Source organism: Pelophylax lessonae (genome assembly GCF_965119305.1).
Source record: "Pelophylax lessonae genome assembly, chromosome: 4".
NCBI classification, from domain to species: domain Eukaryota; kingdom Metazoa; phylum Chordata; class Amphibia; order Anura; family Ranidae; genus Pelophylax; species Pelophylax lessonae.
Window position 1 is genome coordinate 534,471,410 of NC_138771.1, and position 13,345 is coordinate 534,484,754.

Here is a 13,345-nt window from a genome sequence, read left to right on the forward strand (position 1 = left end):
TTAGTTGGACTTACTTTGTTATTTCTGTCCGGTCGCGGCCGCCGCCATGTTCATATCCGTCGCTTCCGGGTTGTCTGGCGCTTCTGCGCATGCGCAGTGCGCTCCGGATAGGTGATTTGTTGCGCATGCGCAGTGGCTCGGTCTGACGGCACTCGCGGTTGCGCAATACGACGGTACGGCCGCAGGGCGGTCTATTTAAACTTGCCATTCGACCAGAGCTGGTGGGAAGGTCGGCATATCGGTAGCCTCCCCCAGACTCTGGTTTAGTGTTCCAAGATAAGAATAGATTTCCTTCCTTTTGGGGGCTTTTTTGTGCTATTACTTGAGACTGATAGCGGCATATCCTTCCTTCAGCTAGAATACATATCCTCCCTTCAGCTACTACACTGTAAGGATTGCTTGAGCTATAGACTCATTGCCGCCCCCTAGTGGCCAGCCTGCTCTTCCAAGGTATGTGCTGGTTTCTGATTGATAGTATGGTCTGTGTGTCTCTATCATGTTTCTTATGTCTTGCTGTATATGTCTGTCTTCAGCTCTTTCAGCTCTGATCAACAGCCCCGCGCACGCATACAATCCACCTTTCAGAAAGGCACCAAGGGGTCTTTGTCCGGTGACCGGGAGGCCTCCAAATCCTTTTGAGGTTGGACCCGTCCAGGCTTTTCCGGTAGGGGCCAGGTTGCTCCAATTTCGGGACGTCTGGGCGGCCTCAATCCAGGATCCCTGGGTTTTAAATACTGTGTCCCAGGGGCACTCTTGGGCGTTCGACAACGTTCCCAAGCCCAGGTTCGTTGCAACTTCTCTTCCTCCTTCAGAAGAAAAAAAGAAGGCTCTTCTCAGTTATGTGGATACCCTACTGGATCAGCGAGCTGTGGTACCAGTTCCCGAGGCGGAAAGAGGTCAGGGAGTGTATTCACCTCTCTTCCTTGTCCAGAAAAAGAACGGCACATGGCGCCCGGTAATAGATCTGACATATCTCAACAGATCTATCCATCGAGAAAGATTTAAGATGGAGTCCCTGGTCACAATACGGCATTCGGTTCTCCCAGGAGACTGGTTGGCATCGATAGACCTAAAAGATGCGTACTTCCACGTACCTGTGGCAAAAGAATATCATCAGTTTCTCCGGTTTGCTGTCAATCATGCCCACATGCAATTTACATGTCTTCCCTTCGGGCTCTCGACTTCGCCTCGCACATTCTCCAAGACCTTGTTGGCGATTGTGGCTCTCATCAGAACCAGAGGTATCAGATTGCATCATTACCTGGACGATCTCCTTCTTCTGTTCCAGGACAGGTCCCAGCTACTGATACATCTGGAGCAGGTGATCTTTACTCTCCGGGAGTTCGGGTGGATTCTGAATTTAGAAAAGAGCCATCTGGTGCCAACACAGTCGCTGGTATTTCTCGGAGCACTGTTCAACACGGTGAAATGCACCATTTCTCTGCCCGAAGAAAAAATCCCAGTAGTTCAGGGCAGGGTGGCTCTTGCTCTCGCTGCCTCCCATCTCACTGCTTGTCAGTGTTTGAAGGTAGTAGGGACTCTCGTAGCTACCTCTCCCATGGTGAAGTGGGCTCTGTGGAAACTGAGACCCTTCCAGAAGGGGTTTCTCCATCAATGGACGACAGAGAACTTGTCACAAATTATTTACCTAACACCATTCATGAAGGGGTGCCTTTCTTGGTGGCTACGCCATGCGAATCTCACCAACTTCCACTCAATTGCTCCAATTTCCTGGGTGACGATAACCTCCGATGCCAGCAGTACCGGTTGGGGAGCCCACTGCCTGTCAGAGGTGGCACAAGGCAGGTGGAATTTTTCCGGTCACGGAGTGGTGTCCAACATCCTAGAGCTACGAGCCGCCTTCAAAGCCCTTCAGGCTTTTCACCATCTGACACAGGGGGCCTCAGTGTTACTCAGGATGGACAACACTGCGGCAGTGGCATACGTCAAGAGGCAGGGTGGAATCCGCAGCATGGCTCTACTCCACAAATCAGAACCAATTATGTCCTGGGCCCAGCAACATCTGGCCAATCTCTCGGCGGTCTTTGTTCCGGGAGTGTTGAATGTGGAAGCAGACTTCCTATCCAGATTCCAATTGGACAACAACGAATGGTCCCTCCATCAGGAGGTGTTCAATTGGATTCTGTCTCTGGGAATCTCACCGGAGGTGGATCTCTTTGCGAGTCCACACAACAAGAAACTTCGGAAGTATTATACGAGGTTCAGGGGTCCTCGAGCCTTCGGAGTGGATGCCCTCACGGACAGATGGAACTTCCAGTCTGCCTATGCCTTTCCACTGGTGCCAATAGTACTCCAGTTCCTTCGGAGACTGAAGATGGAGGAAGTAGAGATCATAGCAATAGTTCCCTTCTGGCCCAAGAGGCCCTGGTTTCCCCTGCTGTCCCTTCTCAGCTTCAGGGATCCAATCCCTCTACCTCTCAGGCCAGACCTTCTATCGCAGGGTCCTACTCTGCATCCATGCCCTGCGCGTCTGCACCTCAAGGCCTGGTTCTTGAGAGGGGGAGGTTGGAGGCCCTTGGATGCCCAGAAGAGGTGATTCCTACTCTTATGAGTTCAAGAAGAGCTAGCACCAACAGGGTTTATGAAAGGATCTGGGCAAGATTTTTGAGTCATCAAGCCCAGAGTTTGGGTCCAGCAGGCACACCTACTATTCAGCAAGTCTTGAGTTTCTTGCAGTCCGGTCTGGATCTATCCCTCTCGGTTACTTCTCTCCGGGTGCAAGTCTCTGCCATCTCAGCTTTCACCGGAATCCAGTGGGCAAGACATCAACTGGTCCAACAGTTTTTTAAGGGCGCGGTCAGGCTAAGGCCTCAGAGAAAGCCAAGATTCCCGAAATGGGATCTTCCGTTGGTTTTGGACTTCTTTACCTCAAAGGATGTTGCTTCCATGTCCATCAAGGAGCTTACGCTGAAGACAGTGTTTCTGGTGGCTATTACCTCCGCTAAAAGGGTCTCAAAGATACACAATCTGGGTTGCAAAGAAGCTTTTCTGACCTTCTTTCAGGACAGAGTGGTCCTAATTCCTATGCTGGGGTCAAACCCTAAAGTAACATCTGTTTTCCACGAAAACTCTGAGATAGTTCTTCCCACCTTCAGAACTGATGAGGAGTCCTTAGTCCATCCTCTAGATGTGAGTCAATATCTGGAGTCCACATCCTCCTTCCGCCAATCGGATTTCCTTTTTGTTCTTCTCCATGGGAAAAAGAAAGGGATGCGTGCCTCTTCTAGAGCGGTGGCTGCGTGGATTGTCCAGGCTATCCAATGGGTGTATAAAGCAAAAGGCTTGGCTCCTCCAGAGGCGATTACGGCTCATTCTACCAGAAGCATCGCTACATCCTGGGCAGTTTCCAAGCACGTCGCGCCTGACGTGATCTGCAAAGCAGCCTCCTGGTCATCTGTCAATACCTTTCTTGCCCATTACTGTGTGGAACCTGCTGCTTTATCTTCCGTTAACGTTGGCGTTCAAGTCTTGTCAGTTGACAGTGCCAATTAAAGTTTTGTCTTTGTTCAGCATCTTCCCACCCGGGAGTGTATAGCGAGTTATTTCCCGAACGTATGCTGCCATGGAGTCTGTAAGGAAAACGGAAAATTGATATCAAATACTTACCGTAATTTTCCTTTCCTGATGGACTCCATGGCAGCAGGAGTCCCCTCCCAATTCCTGAGTAGGCTAGTTACAGAACACTGATGCTGAAAGGGAGCAAAGATTTATGGGAGTGGGGTCCTATGAGGTAGGAGAGGAGGCGGGGCCTACCCGAACATATGCTGCCATGGAGTCCATCAGGAAAGGAAAATTACGGTAAGTATTTGATATCAATTTTCCGTTTTTTTACTTGTACCTACAGGTAAGCCTATCCTAAGGCCACTGACAGTGCTGGAGCCCGCAAACCCAGAAGAAACACCGGGGAAGATGTTAACCATCTCAGCGGTGTGCAGGCGCTGCTAGAGGGCTTTGTTCTAAGTATTTTATAATGAGCTAGTATGAGATGCATACTAGCTCATTATGCCTTTGTCTTACAGGTTTTTTTTTTCCCCTCCAGGGTTTACAACTGCTTTAATTGAACACACTGAAGTTAGAAGCTGATTGGCTACCATGCACAGCTGCACCACATTTTGCACTCTCCAGTTTAAGGCTTTTTTCACACTGATCTCACACGAAAATAGTACGACTTCCGATCTGACTTTGCCCTGCTACTTCATGTCCGACTTCTATGCGACTTCAATGAATGGGATCCAACTTTGAGATGATTGCCACTTCTCCTTTGACCAATCAAAACAAAATTATTTTGCTTCTGGTATGGAGGAAACCTCATAAAAAAAAAAAATGAATAAATAAAAGACGTGGCCCCCCCAGATTGATACCAGGCCCTTTGAGCCTGGTATGGATCTTGAGGGGGAACCCCACGCCAAAATTGAAGAATAAAACAGCATGGGGCCCAAGATCATACCAGTGCCCTGGTTTTACTGCAAATTTGGTCCTGTGCATTTTTTTGAGCACCGCGCTGCATTTTACATGCGAGTTCCAGGGTCATTGCCTTCTATGAGAACGCATCTGAATCACAAATTAGATCAGTTTTGAACACAGATTTGAACAACAAAAAAAACAGCCTGGGGGTCCCCCCCATTCCATAGAAACATAGAATGTGTGGGCAGATAAGAACCATTTGGCCCATCTAGTCTGCCCAATATATCTGAATCCTATGAATAGTCCCTGGCCCTATCTTATATGAAGGATAGCATTATGCCTATCCCATGCATTCTTAAACTCCTTCACTGTATTTGCAGCTACCACTTCTGCAGGAAGGTTATTCCATGCATCCACTACTCTCTCAGTAAAGTAATACTTCCTCATATTACTTTTAAACCTTTGCCCCTCTAATTTAAAACTGTGTCCTCTTGTGGTAGTTTTTCTTCTTTTAAATATGCTCTCCTCCTTTACCGAGTTGATTCCCTACCAGACCTATGCAGCCTGGCAGGCCAGGAAAGGGGTGCCCCCCTCCTGAACCATACCAGGCCACATGCCCTCATTCACCAAAAAAAAAAAAAGTGTCAAAAAGAAATAAAAACACAGACACAGTTTTTGACAATTCCTTTATTAACCTCCCTGGCGGTATGATTCTTTTGGATTTTAGGTGCTGAAAGCGGTACCATTATTTTAGGTGCTGAAAGCATGTAATTCTTGTGAATGAGCAGCCCAAACCAACTGTATACATTTATTATACATATTATATATATATATATATATATATATATATATATATATATATATATATATATATGTATGTATACATATATTATGTATACATATATTATATATATATATATTATATATATATATATATATATATATATATATATAATGTATACAGTTGGTTTGGGCTGCTCATTCACAAGAATTACGTGTATATATATATATATATATACGTGTATATATATATATATATATATATACGAATATATATATATATATATATATACATACATACATATACATATATATGTATATATATAATATGTGTGTGTGTATATATATATATATATATATATATATATGTATATGTGTATATATATATATACGTATATATATATATATATATATATATATATATATATATATACTGTATATATATGTATATATATATATATACATATATTTACATAAAAAGTACAGTAAAACTGCAGGAAAGGGCACTGGGGGGCAATGTAATGTGATTTTATTTTATTTTGAACGATATCAGTGTGTTTGGTGCATTTTACATTCGAATTTGCCGCCGGTTCCACCCCCCGGCGGACGTCATGTCGCCGGAGACGGAAGCCGGGGCTCGCAGACGATCGGGAGAGAGCTCCGCCGCCGCACACCGCTCGCAGTCTTCGCTGGATCCCGGAGAAAAGGTAAGTAAAACCTCCTCCAGCATCCAGCGATCTTCTTAGCGCTACCCCGAGTGTGACTCGGGGTTACCGCTTTTGGCACTAAAATCTAACCCCGAGTCACACTCGGGAATACCGCTAGGAAGGTTAAAAGTAAAAAAGAAAAAAAAAACAATGTCCCCCGATGTAGATCCATTGTCATTCATTATGCCCTTCGCCTCCTCTGACCCAAAAAAAAAAAGCTTTGCTCGCACTGAAGGTTCCTGCCGTCTGACAGTTCTTAAATAGCTAAGGGACAGGGCCACCCAGCGATGTCACCTGGGTTGCGCCGCCCCCTGTGAGGGCATGTTGGGTCGGTGACTTGGTCGGGTGGCCCTACCCCTTAGCTATTTAAGAACACAGCAGAGCAGGCAGACGGCTGAGCTTTTTTTTCGGGTCAGTTGTGGTGCGGGAAGTCGTGATTGACGATGGATCTACAATGGAGGACATTGTTTGTTTTTTATAAAAGAATTCTAAAAAACTGTGTCTGTGTTTTAATTTTTTTTAACACTTTTTTTGGTGAATGAGTAGGGGAACAATGTACCCCACACTCATTCACATGGGGGAGGCTGGGATCTGGGTCCCACATGTTAAAGGGGGCTTCCAGATTTCGATTAGCCCTCTGCACGCAGACCCCCCCCCCCCCCAACCACCAGCCAGGGTTCTGGGGAAGAAGCCCTTGTCCCCATCAACATGGGGACAAGGTGCTTTGGGATGGGGAAAGAGACCACTTGTCCCCTTTTCCATTTCTTAACCTGCCAAGCAGCATGGTCGGATAAGTGTCTGGTATTGATTTTGGGGGGATCCCACGCCATTTAATTTTTCAGGTGCGGGTTCCCCTCAAATCTATAGCAGACCTAAGGGATTTTGGCATGGGATTCCCCCCTAGAATCCATACTAGATCAGAAAGGACCTGGTATGGAATGGGGGGGGGGGCCCTCACGCAGTTTTTTTTCGTGATTTTTTATTGTCTTCAGTGTTTTTTTTTTTTACATTCAGCTGTCAGCGGGGAAGCCCGCTGACAGCTGATGAGTCATCCATTGTTAAGGATGCAGCAGCCGGCTTCCAGGCCCGCGCCTTAACAATCAGCTAATGTTAGAGATTCTGGTGGCCGCTAGCTCTAAAAATATGCATCTGAAATGCATCTAAAATCGCAGCTGAACAGCTGCTTAGGAAATTTGCAGTGAAAACAGATGGAAAATTTGCACTGGACATGTGTGAACCTAGCCTTAAACTGGCCATAGATGGGTAATTAGTTATATTAGTATTAGTTAGTTTTTATTGTTCAGCTAATGAGCTGAAGGAAAAAAAACAAAGGGATTCCTGAAGTCGCTGATCGCCAAAAGTTTCCTAGCATGTCCATTCAACACAAGTCAATCAAACAGTTGACTTTTGCCAACCAGAGACAGCCACACACTGGTCCCTGCTGAACTTCCTGAGTTTCGTTTAGTGTATGGCCAGCTTATAGTTGGCCAAACAGTGAGGTTTTTTTTGTTCATATCTATACAGCACAGATGGATGAATCTCACGCTGAGCTCAATGTATTTTGACTCCCCCCCCCCCCCCAACAGCTGTGAAAAGGCTTATAACAGTGGCAGCATCTGATTGGATGCAGCTGTTTTTTGGCCAATAACATTCTGTCAGGCTTCTTCAATTTCTCAGTCAACGGATATCAGGTACCACTGAGCACATTTTAGCTGGTTCTCTGGAAAGGGGCCCGAAATTCATACAGTGTACGGCCAGCTTACAGTCCCTGCCACATTTTTACAGACAATTTGAGGAAAATCTGATTCTAGAAGATTTGTAATGAAAGAAACTCAGACATTATCATGTCATATTTGCATATTTTTTGGTTTTGCCCCGTGAGTGTGATGGGGGGATCATTTTTTCCAGCCTGCAATGAATAGTGCATAGCGGGCCCTGCATGTGCATGCCCCGGTACAGCTTCCTTTGCAGCTTAGGAAGGGTGGAAAAAATGTGGCTTAACCAGCTGTTTTCACTACTCCCAACAGAACGTTGGGCTAATGGTGGCTAAACACAGTTCGATTTTTTGATCCAATTGATTGGGTATTCGATTAAAACAATTGAATCTGCAAACATCTGAATAGCCATAACTCTCCTTCCAATTGATTTAGACTGCATTTAGATCGGATTCAGTCAAAATTAATTGATTGGCCAGGGCGGAAAGTTATCAATCGTTCAGCATCAATCGGCTGCACTGAGATACTTTGTTCATGAATACGATCAGATTATGAGATTACATGGTGGAAACAGATTTACGTTTGATAATTTATCGGGAACAAAATTGATAATTTATTGAAATGTGTATGATCACCATAAGGCTGGAGCAGACAGAATCTGGAGCAAGCTGTGAATAGTAACCAATCAACCTCTAACTTCAGCCTGTTCAGTTAAAGCGGGGGTCACTAAACCCCAGCCCGCGGTCTGTTGACTCTCTGCAACCGGGCTGCACTGTAAGAGGTACGACTAGAAAGCAGAGAGATGACATCATCTCTCAGTGCCCGCCCTGCATTACCGCTGATCCGCCTTCACAGCTGGGCCGTGAAGGCTGCTCCCTCAGAGGTGCTGTGAGTGAGCAGAGAGATTACATCCTCTCCCCACCCGCCCTGCATCACCACTGTTCCGCCCTCAACTGCGCATGTGGGCAGTGACAAGCTGCATCTGGTGACAGGCGACGTGGCAAGTGACAAGCTGCATCTGGTGGCAGGTGACATGGCAGGTGATGTGGCAAGTGACAAGCTGCATCTGGTGGCAGATGACAAACTGCATCTTGTGGCAGGTGACAAGCTGCATCTGGTGGTAGGTGACATGGCAGGTGATGTGGCAAGTGACAAACTGCATCTGGTGGCTGGTGACAAGCTGCATCTGGTGGCAGGTGACAAGCTGCATCTGGTGGCAGGTGACATGACAGGTGATGTGGCAAGTGACAAGCTGCATCTTGTGGCAGGTGACAAGCTGCATCTTGTGGCAGGTGGCAAGCTGTATCTGGTGGCAGGTGGCTGTGGCAGGTGACAAGCTGCATCTGGTGGCAGGTGACATGGCAGGTGATGTGGCAAGTGACAAGCTGCATCTTGTGGCAGATGACAAGCTGCATCTTGTGGCAGGTGACAAGCTGTATCTGGTGGCAGGAGACATGGCAAGTGACAAGCTGTATCTGGTGGCAGGTGACACATTCAATGCTCCCACTGATTCTGTATTATGGTGAGCTATTTAATTTTATATTACAATGTACTAATAGAAATATTGCGCTTCAATCATCCTGACACCATAATAACCACAGTGTCATAATGACTAAAGGGCTAACATCAGCTATTGCCCCGGTAAATTGGCTGCGGAAACTGTCATCACTAGGTTTTTTTTTATCTTTTTGCTAAACTAAAAAGACCACAAACTTAGGGGAAAAACTTTTTTTCCTGGTTTCTACTAAAAATGTTTACAAATAAATAATCTTTCTTCAATAATTTAGGCTAAAATGTATTCTGCTACATTTTTTGGGTGAAAATAGCCCAAATCAGTGTATATTATTTAGTCTGTAGGAGAGTTATATGGCATACAGTATTTAGAAAATTGATCAGTCCTGATGTACTGACGGCCTATCTAATTTCTTGAGGCCTGAAAACTCCAGGACAGTACAAATATTCCCCAAATGACCCCTTGAAAGTCCAAGGTATTCAAGTTTTTTGAAGTTTATATTTTTTTTCAAAATTTAAAAAAAATGATTTTTTCACTTTTTTTTTAGTTTTTTTTTGAATAATTGTTTTAAATTTTTATTACATTTTTTTTTTTTTTTTACACACTGTGACTAGAGCAATACAGTGTTACCATAGTAACAATGTACTACTCTGGATAACAATGTACTACTCTGGATAAGTGATCAGAAGTTTGTTTTGTTTTTTTACACATTATGATTGTTTATTCCAGTGGATTTCCCTGGTATAAGCAACCTTTTTTAATGAATTAAACTGAGTCATTCAGTGTGTTTTGTTGTGATTAACTGTGATTGGCCACAGCTAATCACATGGTACAGATGGGCTGTGATTTGCCCTGTCTGTACCAGGTGATCACTGTAACCAATCACAGCTAGTAAAACAATTGTACACAATGGATGGCATGAAATGAAACCATCCATTGTTTACAATTGTCCTGTGATTGGTCACAGCAATCACATGGTACCGGAAGCAAGCTGGTACACAGATCAGTCGGCCTGCATGAGGCGCAATCCAGAAGGACATCATATGATGTCCACCCAGATCAATCAAAGTCCTGCTCTGCCATCATTTTGCTATAGGCCGGGCGGGAACTGGTTAACCACATAACGACCGCCCACCGCAGTATATATACTGCGGCAGGCAGCCGCTGCTGGGCAAAGTGACGTAGGGGTACATCACTCGCTCAGCTGCCTGTGGGGGGCGAGCGCGCGCCGCTGGAAGCGCGCTCCCGCCCCTGCTCGTTCACTGAGATTCTCGCGTGAGTGACCGGCGGCTCCAATGTCCGCCGGTCACTCGCAATCTCCCGCAGGAGAGGGAGAAAGGCAGACGGCTGATGTAAACACAGCCGTCTGTCATTCTCCCTGATGTAAAGGCAGAGACTATACGATCCTGCTATGTAGGATCGTATGTCTCTGTGGTTACACCACAAGCCACGTCCCCCCCACAGTTAGAATCACGCCCCTAGGGATACATTTAACCCACTGATCACCAATAAAGTTAACCCCTTCCCTGCCAGTGTCATTTTTACAGTAACAGTGCATATTTATAGCACTGATTACTGTAGTAATGTCACTGGTATCCACAAAAGTGTCAAAAATGTCAGTTAGGGGTCCAATCTGTCCGCCGCAATGTCGCAGTCCCGCAAAAAAAAAAATCGCAGATCGTCGCCATTACTAGTAAAAAAAAAAAACAATAAAAATGACATAAATCTTTCCCGTAGTTAGTAAACGCAATAACTTTTGCGCAAGCCAATCAAAATACGCTTATTGCAATTTTTTTTACCAAAAATATGTAGCAGAAAACAAATCTGCCTAAAATGTTAAAAAATTTTGATTTCTACATTTTTTTTGAGAATGTCATATAAAAAATATGAAAAATATTGTTATTTTTTTCGAAAATGTCGCTCTTTTTTTATTTATAGCGCAAAAAATAAAAATCGCACAGGTGATCAAATACCACCAAAAAAAAGCTCTGTTTGTGGGAAAAAAAGGACATCAATTTTGTTTGGGCACAGCGTCGCACGACCGCGCAATTGTCCATTAAAGTCACACAGTGCCGAATCGCACTAATAGGTGGCACTAATAGGTGGCACTGCTGGGCACTGAGAGGTGGCATTGCTGGGCACTGAGAGGCGGTACTGACGGGCGGCACTGAGAGGCAGCACTGATGGACACTGATGGGTGGCACTGATGGACACCGACGGGTGGCACTGATGGGCAGCACCATCAGTGCCCACACTCAGTGCCCATAGTGCTGCCAGTCAGTGCCCATCAGTGCCTAGATGAGCAGGCACTGATGGGCACTGACTGGCAGCACTATGGGCACTAATTGTGGGCACTGATGGCGGGCACTGTGGGCACTGATGGTGGGCAGTTATGGCATTTTATTTCCCTCTTGTGTAATCAGGACACTGGTGATCAGTGCCCTGATTAAATTTCTGTGTCCTCTATGAGGAGGAGCCGCTGATCGGCCCTCCTCGGCTCACACACTGACAGTGTGAGCCGAGGAGAGCCGAATAACGGCACTTCCTCATTTACATGTGACCGGCTGTGATTGGACACAGCCGATCACATGGGTAAAGAGTCATGTCATTGACTCTTTACCGAGATCGGGATCACGCCGTGTCCTAGCAACACGGCGCGGTCACGATCGCCACTCCGCTCGCCCCCGGGGGCGCGCGAGAGAGGCTGTTCTGGTGCGCCGTCATATGACGGCGTCCCAGGATAGTAGGTACACTGCTCCGCCGTCATTTGACGGCGGGCGGGTAGTAAGTGGTTAATTTGCAGGGATTTCCTCTCACTTCCTGTTTGGCTATGGGACAGGAAGCAAAGGAAAAATATCTGCAATAGGACACAGATGGAGAAAAAAAAATATCTGAAAGTGGTTATACCCTCCCTTACTCTATCCAAAATGAAAAAAAAAAAAAAAAAAAAAGCTTTGCCTATAGTTTTTCTATAAGCTTTGAAAATGAAAGCTAGAAGCTGATTAATTGCTATGCACAGTTGCTCTTGATTCTGTCCGCTCCAGTCTTAGTAAATTCCCTTCAAGGTGTTTTGTGAATGGACAAAAGGAGAGCACTCAGCATCATTCTGACCCCTGACAAATCCCCCCCCCCCCCCCCCCCAGCTTTTTATAAAATTGCTTTTTTTTTCCCATGTTATTCTTTCTCACGTCTTCATTCTTTGCCCAGGTGAGGATCACACAGCCTCGGCCCGTCTGTTGTCTCCTGGGGTACACATAGGGTTGCCACTTTTTGTCAAGCCAAACCTGAACACTTTAGCGGCGCACAGTCATTTTTTTTGCTTTAGTATACATCATAGGATTGTAACAGACCTGGGACACTTTTGGGCATTTCAAAGAGAATAGTATTGCGGTGCACACAGTGCCCCCTCACCCTCCTGTCAGGCCCTGTTCTGAGCCACATTCCTGTCTGAATAATGTGTCCGGGTTTCAGATGGACTGAAACCAGGACACATGATTCCTGGACAGATGGCAACCCAAGGTATAGTACACATTACGCATCCTAGGAAACTATAGGACCAGTCTCCCTGCAACCTGTACAGTAGCAGGCTGGCTGTACTAAGAAAGTAAAAGCTGACTCCTAAAAGCAAGATGGCAGTGCAGAAGATCAGAGGGTGCCTGGAAGACAGTGCTGGACTTCATGGGCTGGTTATATAGGTCAAGGTATAGGTCAGTATATTTTGGGCAGGATTTTTTTTTAAAAAAAAGCATTTTTTAAATTAGTATCAGTGAGTTTTAGGTAGGATAAAAGTGTGCACTATTGTTTCTGAGTTGTACTACGGGTACTAACATACACATATATGGTATCGCTGTGATTTTTAGGAACAGCAGAATTTATTTTGGGTTGTTATTTGGTGGTAGGTAATGGTAGTAGCAAGAAATATACAGCTAAGTTTAGAAAAAAATTATTATTTTTTTTTTTTTACTATTTTGGGACAGTTTTCTTTTGATAATAATAATAATTAAAAAATCAGGGGATATCCATTACTATTTACCACCAAATGAAAGACCAATTTGTACTGAAAAAAAAAAAAAAAAAAAAAAAAAAAAGCGGTATAATCTACAGGGATGCACAAAGTAGTTGTGATGAAATGTACGAATTTACTAACACGTGTCAAAGTTGCAAACTTATGCTTAGGCATTAAAATTTGTTTTACCCTTATGCCT